The following is a 15,417-nucleotide window of genomic DNA, read 5'->3' as shown; positions in this document are numbered from 1 at the left end:
ACATCAAGGATGCTTACCTCCATGTCCAAATTTGCCCTCACAAAGGGTACCTCAGGTTCGTGGTACAAAACTGTCACTATCAGTTTCAGACGCTGCCGTTTGGATTGTCCACGGCACCCCGGGTCTTTACCAAGGTAATGGCCGAAATGATGATTCTTCTTCAAAGAAAAGGCGTCTTAATTATCCCTTACTTGGACGATCTCCTGATAAGGGCAAGGTCCAGAGAACAGTTGGAGGTCTGAGTAGCACTATCTCAAGTAGTTCTACGACAGCACGGGTGGATTCTAAATATTCCAAAATCGCAGCTGTCTCCGACGACACGTCTGCTGTCCCTAGGGATGATTCTGGACACAGTCCAGAAAAAGGTGTTTCTCCCGGAGGAGAAAGCCAGGGAGTTATCCGAGCTAGTCAGGAACCTCCAAAAACCAGGAAAAGTGTCAGTGCATCATTGCACAAGGGTCCTGGGAAAAATGGTGGCTTCTTACGAAGCGATTCCATTCGGCAGATTTCACGCAAGAACTTTTCAGTGGGATCTGCTGGACAAATGGTCCGGATCGCATCTTCAGATGCATCAGCGGATAACCCTGTCTCCAAGGACAAGGGTGTCTCTTCTGTGGTGGCTGCAGAGTACTCATCTACTAAAGGGCCACAGTTATGCATTCAGGACTGGGTCCTGGTGACCACGGATTCCAGCTTGAAAGGCTGGGGAGCTGTCACACAGGGAAAAAATTTCCAGGGAGTGTGATCAAGTCTGGGGACTTCTCTCCGCATAAATATACTGGAGCTAAGAGCAATTTACAATGCTCTAAGCTTAGCAAGACCTCTGCTTCAAGGTCAGCCGGTATTGATCCAGTGGGACAACATCACGGCAGTCGCCCACGTAAACAGACAGGGCGGCACAAGAAGCAGGAGGACAATGGCAGAAACTGCAAGGATTCTTCGCTGGGCGGAAAATCATGTGATAGCACTGTCAGCAGTTTTTCATTCCGGGAGTGGACAACTGGGAAGCAGACTTCCTCAGCACGACCTCCACCCGGGAGAGTGGGGACTTCATCGAGAAGTTTTTTCCACATGATTGTGCACCGTTGGGAAAGACCAAAGGTGGACATGATGGCGTCCCGCCTGAACAAAAAACTGGACAGGTATTGCGCCAGGTCAAGAGACCCTCAGGCAATAGCTGTGGACGTTCTGGTAACACCATGGGTGTACCAGTCGGTGTATGTGTTCCCTCCTCTGCTTCTCATACCAAAGGTACTGAGAATTATAAGACGTAGAGGAGTAAGAACTATACTCGTGGCTCCGGATGGGCCAAGAAGGACTTGGTACCCGGAACTTCAAGAGATGCTCACAGAGGACTCAGGGCCTCTGCCGATAAGAAGGGACTTGCTTCAGCAAGTACCATGTCTGTTCCAAGACTTACCGCGGCTGCGTTTGACGGCATGGCGGTTGAACGCCGGATCCTAAGGGAAAAAGGCATTCCGGAAGAGGTCATTCCTACCCTGGTCAAAGCCAGGAAGGAGGTGACCGCACAACATTATCACCACATGTGGCGAAAATATGTTGCGTGGTGTGAGGCCAGGAAGGCCCCACGAAGAAATTTCAACTCGGTCGATTCCTGCATTTCCTGCAAACAGGAGTGTCTATGGGCCTCAAATTGGGGTCCATTAAGGTTCAAATTTCGGCACTGTCGATTTTCTTCCAGAAAGAATTGGCTTCAGTTCCTGAAGTCCAGAAATTTGACAAGGGAGTACTGCATATACAACCCCCTTTTGTGCCTCCAGTGGCACTGTGGGATCTCAACGTAGTCCTGGGATTCCTCAAATCACGTTGGTTTAAACCGCTCAAATCTGTGGATTTGAAATATCTCACATGGAAAGTGACCATGATGTTGGCCCTGGCCTCGGCCAGGCGAGTGTCAGAATTGGCGGCTTTGTCTCACAAAAGCCCATATCTGATTGTCCATTCGGACAGGGCAGAGCTGCGGACTCGTCCCCAGTTTCTCCCTAAGGTGGTGTCAGCGTTTCATCTGAACCAGCTTATTGTGGTACCTGCGGCTACTAGAGACTTGGAGGACTCCAAGTTGCTAGATGTTGTCAGGGCCCTGAAAATATAGATTTCCAGGACGGCTGGAGTCAGGAAAACTGACTTGCTGTTATCCTGTATGCACCCAAAAAACTGGGTGCTCTTGCTTCTAAGCAGACGATTGCTAGTTGAATGTGTAGTACAATTCAGCTTGCACATTCTGTGGCAGGACTGCCACAGCCAAAATATATAAATGCCCATTCCACAAGGAAGGTGGGCTCATCTTGGGCGACTGCCCGAGGGGTCTCGGCTTTACAACTTTGCCGAGCTGCTACTTGGTCAGGGGCACACCCTGGCTGAGGAGGACCTGGAGTTCTCTCACTCGGTGCTGCAGAGTCATCCGCACTCTCCCGCCCGTTTGGGAGCTTTGGTATAATCCCCATGGTCCTGACGGAGTCCCCAGCATCCACTTAGGACGTCAGAGAAAATAAGATTTTACTTACCGATAAATCTATTTCTCGTAGTCCGTAGTGGATGCTGGGCGCCCATCCCAAGTGCGGATTGTCTGCAATACTTGTACATAGTTATTGTTACAAAAAAATCGGGTTGTTATTGTTGTGAGCCGTCTGTTCAGAGGCTCCTACGTTTGTCATACTGTTAACTGGGTTTAGATCACAAGTTATACGGTGTGGCTGGTATGAGTCTTACCCGGGATTCAATATCCTTCCTTATTGTGTACGCTCGTCCGGGCACAGTATCCTAACTGAGGCTTGGAGGAGGGTCATGGGGGGAGGAGCCAGTACACACCACCTGATCCTAAAGCTTTAGTTTTGTGCCCTGTCTCCTGCGGAGCCGCTAATCCCCATGGTCCTGACGGAGTCCCCAGCATCCACTACGGACTACGAGAAATAGATTTATCGGTAAGTAAAATCTTATTTTTTACATGTATTTGATCTGTGTCAGACAGATCCTGTGTATTGCATCACGTTCCCATACCAATGGTAAGAGTTACCTGACTACCCGCTACCCCTCCTATTCTAACAGGTCCTACTTCACTATACTGCTTGTATTTGACATTATGATACTGTGATTTATACGTTATAGAATGTGACTACTATATACCTATATACAGTATATTCCTGCTTATTACTTTCTCTGGCTGCCGGATCATTTAACATTGACGTTTATGTGTTAGTTTATTTTTGCCCTTGTTTGGAAGTATTTTCTCCTCTCACCATTTTTGATGCATTACTTATGAATTTTGCACATTGTAGCGATGCACAGTACGTACTGTGGGGGTCATTCCGAGTTGATCGCTCGCTGACGTTTTTCGCAGCGCAGCGATCAGGTCACTACTGCGCATGCGTATGCACCGTAATGTGCAGGCACATCGTACGGGTACAAAGCGGATCGTTGCTGGGCAAAGGATTTAACGAAGAATCCATTCGCAGAGCCGATCGCACGGAGATTGACAGGAAGTGGGCGTTTGTGGGTGGTAACTGACCGTTTTCTGGGAGTTTTCGGGAAAACGCAGGCGTTTGCAGGGCGGGTGTCTGACGTCAATTCCGGGTCCAAAAAGACTGAAGTGATCGCAGTGGCTGAGTAAGTCCAGAGCTACTCAGAAACTGCACAAAATGTTTTTGTACCTCTCGGCTGCACAAGCGTTCGCACACTTGCAAAGCGAAAATACACTCCCCCGTGGGCGGGGACTATGCGCTTGCACGGCTGCTAAAAGTAGCTAGCGAGCGATCAACTCGGAATGACCCCCTGTGTGTTTGTTGATTTTTTAACTTTTGCTAATTAGCATGTTGTTTTAATGAGTATCTATTAAAAGTAATATTTAATTATAGGCAAAGCGCCCCTGACCTGAGAGTCTCCTTTTCCCTACCTTGCTCCAGTCTTACTCCCTGGATGCGCCCCTACTATGTGCTGTCTGCATTATATAACTACCTATGTGTGATCCAGTCCTATAGTGCTTACCATTACACCAGGGCGTACCAGAGCTCAGCTCCTCCCCCTCCTCCCTGCTTCCCTGTGTTATTATAGTAGAATATAAATAGTAACCGTGTAACTTTGGAACGCCGGGCCTCCAGCCAAATGCAGAAATCGCTGTAACTTTCTGTTTATCTTCCGCAGTATCTATACACAGAAACCTTGATCACACAAACCCCGAGCTCCTGTTATTGTGTAACCTCCAGTGCTGCAAAATCGCCTCCTTCATTACGTCCAACGTTTATGTTCTTCTCCTAAACATTGCATCGTTTCACCTTATTAATGACTTCATTTGCTGGGGGGGGCACTGTCACCGCATATGGTCGACACGTATTAAGTTGACATGGACAAAGTTCTAGCTGTGAATGGTCAACACAGGAAAAGGTCATCAGGCACACAAGGTCTACAGGTTCAATGGTTGACGTGGCAGTGGTCAACACACATGGTTGACACATGTCGACACAGTTTTTAAAGGGTATTTTGAATTTTTTAAAACTTTTTCATACTTTACTATCCACGTGAACTAAGATTGTGAATAGTAACCTTGCCCGCAGCACGGCAACCGAAACGAGCCATGCAAGAGGACGCGGCACACTAACTGGGGTTCCCTGTGATCTGATGATGAAAATGAGGTTGTGTCGACCTTTTTTGTGTCAACCATTCCCCATGTCGACCTGTTCATGTGTCGGCTTTTACTTTTATTGTGTCGACCTTTCGTATGTCAACATTTTTGTCAGTGTCGACCTAATGCATGTCCACTATATGGGGTCGACCTAATGACTGGCAAGCTATATATTAAAAGTCAGACTTTGTGGAGACAGTAAGGGGCCTATTTATCATTTTGCGACAGTAGGAGAAAATAACTATTTACGCCGCACAGATTAAACTTTGCTGCAGCAGTTGTGCGACTCTCGGGTTCCTGGCATCACTGGCTGGCAGCAGTAAAGGAAAACGGCATCATGTGACTGTACCGTTCATTCTGCGCATGCGTGACCCGGCAGTGGGTGTGGCTAAGTGTCCTGCTTTTTCTGTCATTGTTGGCAGGTATGTAAGAATACACTGGCCAAGCACATGACCTCCACTATGCCCCTTGGACCTCCGCTATGCCCCTTGGACCTCCGCTGTGCCGCTTGGACCTCCGCTGTGCCCCTTGGACCTACGCTATGCCCCTTGGACCTCCGCTGTGCCCCTTGGACCTCCGCTATGCCCCTTGGACCTCCGCTGTGCCCCTTGGACCTCCGCTGTGCCCCTTGGACCTGTGCCCCTTGGACCTCCGCTGTGCCCCTTGGACCTCCGCTGTGCCGCTTGGACCTCCGCTATGCCCCTTGGACCTCCGCTGTGCCCCTTGGACCTCCGCTGTGCCGCTTGGACCTCCGCTGTGCCCCTTGGACCTCCGCTATGCCCCTTGGACCTCCGCTGTGCCGCTTGGACCTCCGCTGTGCCGCTTGGACCTCCGCTGTGCCCCTTGGACCTCCGCTGTGCCGCTTGGACCTCCGCTGTGCCCCTTGGACCTCCGCTATGCCCCTTGGACCTCCGCTATGCCCCTTGGACCTCCGCTATGGCATTTCCCTGCGGTATGTGTTAATGGCATATTTATGAAATGACGAAAGTCCCCACCATTGGCATAAATGGGTTTATTTCTCCTTCCCCCATCTATAATGGATTAGGGCCCACAATAACGCCTTTGCATGGAGAAATGCACTGACAACTATTGCGGACAGAGGTGGCCATATTGGCGCAATTCGTTATGGCACGCCTTTGCTGTCCTTTGGCTGTATCTGCCAAACTGCATCCTGGCTTATTTGCCGTAGGGAACTGTAAGTGCAAACTGCGGCCTGTGGCACCACAAAACCAGGCGGCCACCTCGGACGGTGGAGATACTAGATCTAAGAAGGCGATAATGGAATAAAATTAAAAAAAAGTGCTTTAATAGAGCATGTGTTTTTAATGCATGAAAATGCTAAAAATTATGTAATTCTGATGAGTTTTTAAACTTTTTTTGTTATTTTCTTGCAGTTGGAACTAAGGGGGCTATTCAGAGATAGACGCAGCCACTGCATTCACATGCAACAACCACACCCATCGGGTCTGCGCATGCTCACTGGCCATAGTGCGTGTGCACGACCCGTCACCATGCCATTGCATCCCGGAAGGATGCAATCGCATAGTGATTGACAGCCACGGGCATGGGGGGGGGGGGGAAGGGCTGTGCCGTGTCATCTAGTGGGCTTGGATCGGACAAAGAAGGCATGGCCGGATCGTTTTCGGGGTAGCTGTGTGACGTTACACGCAGCTGCGCCAAGAAACAAAATGGCGCCAGACCGCCTGCCAGGACAAGTGCATCACAGAGCGGCGCAACACACATCCTGGGCGGCCCCCGAGCATGGGAGTAGATGGACGCAGATTTCGCCATATCTGGGAACCTGAGCAGCCACTACTGGAGAAACGTCTCCGGCCAGCGGTAGTTTGACTCTTACCATTCTGGCGTAATGTCGCTGGGACAACTGAGTATCGCTCAGGTCAATATTTTTTATTCAGTGTTGGTGGGAAGTAACTTTTTTTTTTTATAATTTAAAAAAATGTTACGCCCCTTGTTGTTACAGTTGATTCCTATGGGTTGTCCACCTTCTGACAGCTTTAATTTATTGTCTTCTACTTACACACCCTCTTGCAACTCTCACTTCCACCTGCGCTACATATATTTAAATGAATTGAGATTGTTTATCCAAGTGACCCTGTGGTGCTACACCGCTCTGATCTAATCTGCACTGGAAACAGCTGTATTTACAGAACGTCTTTGTACCGTATCCCCAGGCAACACTGCCTGATCATTGTCATCACGCCGCCGATTTACGCAGCGCTGCACAGAGGATGTTTGTCATTCATATCGGTCCCTGCACCATTGTCACTTACAGTTTAAACTCCCTGACGTGCAGTAGAAGCACACACAGACACACTAGGGTTAATGTTTGTGAGAACGCACTTAACCCACCGGTATGATTCATGTTTATGTGTTGGAGGAAACTGGAGCCACTGGAGAAAACTCACCGAAGCAAGGGGAGAACATACAAACTTCACACAGAGAGTGCCATGACCGGGAACTGATCTCACAACCCCAGTGCTGTGAGGCAGCAATGCTAACCACTGTGTCACTGTGCTGCCGATGATGTAAAGACAGTACTGAAAACAGCAGGAGGAAATCAGAAAGACACACCAATAAGGTCATCTGAAAATATTAAACCCCATTGAATTTGAATAAAAAATTAAAGAATATATATTGTCACAGAAGCGTCTTCACATTATTAGGCAGTAAACGAGCGAACAGCAACTCGCAGGTCGTTAGTGAGATTATTGGGGCGTAGTTTTCCTGCACGCGGCCCGTGCGCACTTCTGCATTGATAAACAATTGCTGTGACAGCGGGAGCGAGGTTACGTTATATTAAGTCATGGAATTTAGTGGCTGAAACTTTCATTGCCCGGGGCTCAGGCTCTGTCCTGGATTTCACGCTGAGAGAGAACAGCGCAAACTCTACATGACCCCGTGAAATAATCATTGCAGCCCTGACTGATGCGATGGGAGTCGTGGGGTGATGTCAGGTTGGCTGCAATGGATCAGTAATATGATAAAATACAGATTAATAGCAGCTATAAGGCCGATTCTGACACTCGGCTGATGTCGGATACAGTGGAGCGTTGTATTCATACTGCACATGCCCTCTTCCTTCCCGCGCTTATACCGCCATCTTCTCCCCTCCGCCAACTGCTGCTCCTAGGCACCGAATTCTTGGGCTCTACCTCTCTGCTGCTTAATCGGGTATTATGACTGATGCAGCAATGGTTATATACCTTGTTCTGTACTGTTAGTCACTGCTTTCTTGTTTTGTTCATACTGTTTCTGTGTATGTACTATATAAGGCGCCATTGTGGTGCTATATAAATAAAGGATAATTATAATAATAATAAAAGCTGTTAGCACACATAGGGCTCAATCCAATGATACACTATGTCATCGCGGGAGCTGGCGCACTTTACGCCTACCTGAACTCGCACAAAAGTGATCGCTGCCCCATAGGGCTCAGAGCAATTTTTTTGCGAATTCGGGCTGATTTCAGCCCACGGAGGGTGCGAGATCAGATACCGTTGCCAGCGTTGAAACGCCGCGGCAACAGCACATCGCACCCCTTGCACCTAAATGGATTGACCCCATAGTCGTAGTACTGATTGAGATGCCGAGTGTATAATACGTCAGCGTGTTAGCGGTATAAGGGCTGGAGAATCCTGACACCCCAACAGCGCCCTCTCCCTCTGTAGAGTTGATCTCTGTCCGCATTCCCACCTATACTAAATGAGGGGGTGCAGTCACACACCTCCTCAGCGGCCACTCCACCACAGCACCCAGTGTTCTCCAGGGTTAGGCTAAGGAGCATGGCAGGGTTGAACTAAGCTCCATGCCCCCCAGCATGATAGGGAAGGAAAGGAGGACAAAAACATTGCATTGCTCTCTGCCATCGACGGTGGAGAACCATCGACCATTGGTGAGAAACCATCAATAGCTGCTAACCATCGACAGACAATGGGCATCCCTAAAGTAAGCCAGTTACAGACAGAGGACAGCAGCAAACACACATTATAGATGATGGGAATGAGGGCGTGAAGCAGAGGTGGACGCTATGCGGATGTTTGCGCAGTTGACCTATGGCTTTTGTACAACGCACATTTCGCGATGGTTTACTGATGGTGATTTTAGGGATAATTGAACTGGTTTTTAAAAAGAGAGATTATCTGATTTTTCTGGCAGATTTGGCATCAGCTCAGCGACTTTCGCTCAGGAGAGGAAAGAGGAACTTTGATGTATTATATATAGTTACATAAATCAGGACGCAGGGGAGCCGACAGACATTTAACCCTTTCCTGCCTGGGCTCTGCGTCGTGCATCACACAGTCATACCTGTGCATGTTATATGCTGATATGTAAACCTGATTTACATGTAAATGAGCGGAGAGAAAACTCAGACTGTGCGGCTCGTTTATCACTGAGCGATAAAACACTGTGGGGCAGATTTATTAAGCCTGGTGAAGTGATAAATTGTACGGTGATAAAGTGTATCTGTTCAGATGGTCGACAATGTTAAGGTCGACACTCACTAGCTCAACCACTATTGGTCAACATTGACATGGACAAATGGTCGACGCATGAAATTGGTCGACACATGAAAATGTCGACATGGTTTTTAAAAATAAATCGATTTTTAACTTTTTTTATACTTTACCATCCACATGGACTACGACTGGGATAGTAACATGCGAGCCATGTAGGGGGAAGCGGTACACTAATTGGGGTTCCTGTTACGGAAAAAAATGACACCAAAAACAGTTCAAAAATCCATGTCGACCTTTTCATGGGTCAACCATTTTCACGTGTCGACCATATTTGTCGACCAATAGCGGTCGACCTAATGACTGTCGACCTTAACATTGTCGACCATTCATACAGGAATAAAGTACCAGCCAATCAGCTCCTAACTACCATGTCACAGGTTGGGTTTGAAAAATGACAGTTAAGAGCTGATTGGCTGGAGCACCACTTATCATACACATCGAGTTTAATCATTCACAATGAGTTTTATCACTGGTTGATAAATGAGCCCCTTATTGCGCAGTGTACAGCGCCCCAGCGCAGGTAAGGGGTTAGACAAAAGGTGAATTCTAACAGGACAGGTAATATATCCCAGAGGCATCCTCCCAGGACCGCAGCCTCGGTCAGAAAATGCAAAAGACTCCTAGTTTGTGTCGGCTCGTAATTGCGGGGATTGTGAGTTCTCACAGCCGCTGTCCCTGCATAAATGTTTCATACATAGGAGAGATAATTATTAGGAAAAAAACAATATAAATACCTCCATACAGACAGGTAAAAATTGTGAGACGACCGCATGTATTAACAAATGAGCCCCTAACTCCCCGATCTGTGTGCGCCCCTATTATCAATTACATGCAGCATACACAGCAGTGGAAGTTGTACTGTGTCGTTATCCACCCATACATTACAGCAACACATGCTGAACATTGCACCTATATCAGAGCAAGGAAGTGGTGCTGTGCATCCGGCCATCGCTACTGAATAAGAGCTAATACTGGGAATGATATCCTGCATGCACATTCAGAGACGTAGCACTGTGCCTTTTTAAAATCATATTTAAGAAGAACATTGCATCTAACATCGGAAGTGGTGCTGTGCATTTCTGCTGTAGCTACCGCCCAGAAACACTCATCACTTTTCCACAATATTTCTGACACCGCAGGTCTCTACTGCAGCAGCGCCTTTGGGGGTCATTCCGAGTTGATCGCTCGCTAGCAACTTTTCGCAGCGCAGCGATCAGGTCACTACTGCGTATGCACCGCAATGCACAGGCGCGTCGTATGGGTACACAGAGGATCGTTGCCGGGCGATGGATTTAACAAAGAATCCATTCGCACAGCCGATCGCAAGGAGATTGACAGGAAGAAGGCATTTGTGGGTGGCAACTGACCGTTTTCTGGGAGTGGTTGGAAAAACGCAGGCGTGTCCAAGCGTTTGCAGGGCGGATGTCTGACGTCAATTCCAGGACCAGACAGGCTGAAGTGATTGCAGCGGCTGAGTAAGTTCAGAGCTACTCAGAAACTGCACAAAATGTTTTTGTACCGCTCGGCTGCACACGCGTTCGCACACTTGCAAAGCGAAAATACACTCCCCCGTGGGCGGTGACTATCTGATCGCAGCGCTGCAAAAAATAGCTAGCGAGCGATCAACTCGGAATGACCCCCAATATTCCTGACACCGCAGGTCTCTACTGCAGCAGCGCCTTTGTGTGTACTCTCTGCGTAACGCTGGCATTGTAGGAGATTTTTGGAATGTTCGCACATTTGCAAAATAAAATCGCTGAACTACATGAACATCGGCGCTGCGTGCGGGGCTCTGCGCCAGTCCCACAGTGCATGCGATACTGACAAGTTTTTAGAAGCAATCTTCTAAAAGACAAAACCAACCTTCTTTGCCGTTTAAATGATCGCTACTGTAAAATAACGGGCAGGCTCGCCAGGAACCCGCCGATGCCTTTAGTTCGCAGACTATTAATTTAACCCCGGTGTCACTTGTCCATGCGTGAATCTGCTTGGGACCTAAATGAAACCAGCTGCCTGCTGACAGTTGGCACAGCTGAGATTACCTTGCCATAGGTGGCAGGCTTAGCCGTGGGGTGCAAGGTGGGCACCACTCATGTAGAAGCGGATATTAGGGGAGGGGGCGGCATGCAGAGGGTCACAGACCTGTGGTGTTTCTCCGCTGGTGCCTGATCCTTCCTGATCCTCCTCCTCTTAGTTCTCCAACAGCTGAGAAAGAAGCAGATAGCAGACAAAACACCCTCTCACAGCTGCCATCTCCTGCCCTCCCCTATGGCCAGCGTCACTGCTGGTCCCAGGGTCCACCAATAGGCAGCAGCCCAGAGCACGCCCACAATCTGTCCCTGCGTGTAAGAGACTGTGGACTCCGTGACACTGGCAGCAGCGCAGAGGGACAGAGGAGAGATCTCTGCAGACACCCATAAATGCAATTATATAAAGCACAGGTTCTCAAACTCAGTCCTCAGGACCCCACACAGGGCATGTTTTGCAGGTCTCCTTACAGAATCGCAAGTGAAATAATTAGCTGCACCTGTGGATCTTTTAAAATGTGTTAGTGAGTAATTAATACACCTGTGCACCTGCTGGGTTACCTGCAAAACATGCACTGTGTGGGGTAATGAGGACCGAGTTTGAGAACCTGTGATATAGTACTGGGAGAATAACACTCCAGCTCAGGATATTGGTGCCACAGAATATGCAGAGGTTTAGCAATGAGTACAGTAGCAGCAGACTTTGGGGCAGATGTATTAAGCCTTGGAGAGTGGTAAAATGGAGAGAGAGAAAACTGCTACAGGCTGTGTTTGAAACATGACAGGAGCTGGCCGGCTGAGACTTTATCTCTCTCCACTTTGGGGCCTGTATATTAAGCCTTGGCGAGAGATAAAGTATCAGCCAATCAGACCCTAACTGCCATGTTACAAGCTGTTTGAAAAATGACAGTTAGGAGCTGGTTGGTTGGTTCTTTGGGCCAAATTCAATAAGCCACAAAATCGAGGTAAGTTTCCGCGATTGCTATTTTCTGCTGCTTTTTTTGCCACAAAAATGGGCTTTTCGCAGGTATGCGTGCATCCATGATTCGCCTATTCAATTGCAAATTTGCGAAAACGGGATTATCGCAAATATTGTTGCCGGCAGTGAAAAGTGGGCAGATCTGCCTGTACCCCCCCCCAAACAAGCTAAACTAGCATCAGATAACGCTATAGAAGGTAATTATTGGTTATAATAAAAGTATTTCGGGTACTTACATTGGGTAACAAGGCTGTTATATGCATTTTTTTTTTTTAAGTGAAAAAATTATAGAAAGTGTATTTCATCAAAATAAGAGCTCAAATTAAATTGGGGGTACATATAAATGGGTATAGTATACTGTATAAATGGGTATAGTATACTGTATATTTGGGTAATTGTACATCACTTTGTAAAAAAAACAAAAAAAAAAAAACCCAATTTCTCCCACCTGCAAGCGGTGAAAGACTTGTCCCCCTCATAAAGCACCCCCAATATACCTGTCCCATACCTTGTACCCCAGGCAGAGGCGGTCGCGGGGCGGGGGAACGGCAACGCTCCATTTCCAGGGCAGAGACGGAGCGTTGGGGGGCGACGCAAACGGGGGCAGTGTGGCGTGAAAGGGGGCGTGTCGGGGGGGTGACTGCGGTGGCTGCGTGATGTCGCGCTAAGCTGTGTTGGCAGGAGGCATCATCTATGTCTGCTAACAAGCAGAAATTGCGATGCATTTGCAATTTCTGCTTGTTGAAGGGGGGGGGAGGCGGCGGTCAGTATGCCGGGCGGCCTCGCCCTGCGATGGGCGGCCCCCCAGCATGCTAACAAAAGGATTGCAAATCCTGCTAATTAGCATCATCTGCTATCCTTACTGAATTAGTCCCCAAATCCAGTATTTTTTACTTAAAATAGGGATTATTCCCCAACTTTTTACCAGAGGTGGTGAATTGAAATTCCAGTAAAACTACCGCAAATCCATTTTTGCAGACAATTACATAGACACTTTTTTGTGATTTGCAGTAAATTTGCGTTTTTACCGAGAAAACAGCCTTTTGCGGATAATTGAATTTGGCACTTTATCTCTCTCCAAGCTTTAATACATATGCCCCACAGGCAGAAAGAGCAACGGAACCCACAGCGCTCACTGAGCGGAGTAACGGCTAAGCTGCACAGGGTATTCCGGCGTAAGGAGCGCCATTGTAGAAATAGTGAATAAATGCATGTTACCTCGTAGGTTTGCAAACCATATACGACTGTCACGGTTTAGAGGATCGCTATACATTGCAGGGCAGCAGGTCAGCATTACTGCATATCTAAGCAGGCTGTGGTCACGCTTTTACCCTCTTGGCTGCCAGAGGCTGCTCTAACCTTGTCCAACACTGGCTTGTTCACATTATCTCAGTAGCCAATAGGTGCAATAATAAGGTCCTGAACTCTGTCAGTTCCTTGTATAAAACAGCGATTCAGGTGCCCATTCTGGACCAGCCACGTTAGCAACTTTGGGACTGAATCCTCATTTGTGGAACCATTTTTAAGCAATATATCAGAAGAGCTAATAGAAAGAACTGTATATTCATATCGCACTCTAAGGGGTCAGTCCCATTAGGTGCGAGTTGCGAAGTGACGTTTTCTCTGCAAATTCGCATTTTGCAATCCAATTAGAAATTTGCATTGAACCAGTAAACTCACATTTTTCCATTTACTCCTCACTGAGGGCGGGATGTACTAAAGGGATGTTTTTGGGGGTTTTACCGAATTTTCATACGTACTAAGACCCGGCTGCCAGGTTTTCGCCGCCAAGGGTATCGCCATCTTGTCACCGCATTACGATGCATCGCTGCGGTTGGTGGCGAGGAGCAGCGATGTATTTTAATACCTCCCGCCCTGAGGGTGAGAAATGGTAAGAAAATTTTTATTTTAAGGGTAAAATGTTGGGACACTATGGAGTATATGCAATTGCCTGCGAATCGCGGCAATTTTTCGCCCGTTTTTTAATTCGACACAATTCGACCGTCGAATTCCGGCAGGTGGGTGCCGGAATTCTACATATTCAATAAAAAACGGATTCGACAGCCCCACTGTCGAAAAACGGCCGATTTGACGGATTTTGATTAGATTTTGAAAAATGTTCAAAAAACTGGAAAAAACGATAAATAAACGGAAAAAAAATTGCGTGGGGTCCCCCCTCCTAAGCATAACCAGCCTCGGGCTCTTCGAGCCAGTCCTGGTTCTAAAAATCCGGGGGGAAAACTGACAGGGGATCCCCCGTATTTTTAAAACCAGCACCGGGCTCTGCGCCTGGTGCAAAAAATACGGGGGACAAAAAGCGTAGGGGTCCCCCGTATTTTTTACACCAGCATCGGGCTCCACTAGATGGGTAGATAATGCCACAGCCGGGGGTCACTTTTATACAGCGCCCTGCGGCCGTGGCATTAAATACCCAACTAGTCACCCCTGGCCGGGGTACCCTGGAGGAGTGGGGACCCCTTCAATCAAGGGGTCCCCCCCTCCAGCCACCCAAGGGCCAGGGGTGAAGCCCGTGGCTGTCCCCCCCCATCCAAGGGCTGCGGATGGGGGGCTGATAGCCTTGAGTAAAATGAAAGAATATTTTTTTTTCAGAAGAACTACAAGTCCCAGCAAGCCTCCCCGCAAGCTGGTACTTGAAGAACCACAAGTACCAGCATGCGGGTGGAAAAACGGGCCCGCTGGTACCTGTAGTTCTACTGGGAAAAAAATACCCAAATAAAAACAGGAGACACACACCGTGAAAGTAAAAGTTTATTTCATACATGCCGACACATACATACTAACCTATGTTGACCCGCCGACTGCCACGTCTCCAATGTCGCCGACGATCTGGGGTACCTGTGAATAAAATTATACTCGCCTGATCCAGTGTCCTGTGATTTGTAATCCACGTACTTGGCAAAACAAAAAAACGAATACCCGGACCACACGGACTGAAAGGGGTCCCATGTTTACACATGGGACCCCTTTCCCCGAATGCAGAGACCCCCGTGATGGCTGTCACAGAAGGTCCCTTCAGCCAATCAGGAAGCGCCACTTCGTGGCACTCTCCTGATTGGCTGTATGCGCGTCTGAGCTGGCAGACAGCACATCGCACAGCTCCCTCCATTAGTTTCAATGGTGGGAACTTTGCGGTCAGCGGTGGGGTTACCCGCGGTCAGCCGCTGACCGCGGGTGACCTCACCGCTGACCGCAAAGTTCCCACCATTGAAAGTAATG

The 15,417-nt window shown here is 48.2% G+C and overlaps 1 protein-coding gene across 3 annotated transcripts in view; it reads right to left on the bottom strand.

Annotated features, from left to right (window-relative positions):
• Window positions 1-15,417, bottom strand: part of ADA2 (adenosine deaminase 2) — a 78,514-nt gene that overhangs the window by 22,147 nt on the left and 40,950 nt on the right. The window contains exon 1 of one of the 3 annotated variants that reach the window (XM_063929319.1): window positions 11,317-11,436. The exons of the other annotated variants lie outside the window; for them this stretch is intronic. The gene's annotated coding sequence lies outside the window, so the exon portion shown is untranslated. Of the gene's footprint in view, window positions 1-11,316; window positions 11,437-15,417 lie in introns of those variants that run through there. 3 annotated transcript variants of the gene reach the window in all.

Source organism: Pseudophryne corroboree, chromosome 6, assembly GCF_028390025.1.
Source record: "Pseudophryne corroboree isolate aPseCor3 chromosome 6, aPseCor3.hap2, whole genome shotgun sequence".
Lineage (NCBI taxonomy): Eukaryota > Metazoa > Chordata > Amphibia > Anura > Myobatrachidae > Pseudophryne > Pseudophryne corroboree.
The sequence above is the reverse complement of the archived record's forward strand: the minus strand, read 5'-3'. Positions and strand labels throughout refer to the sequence as shown.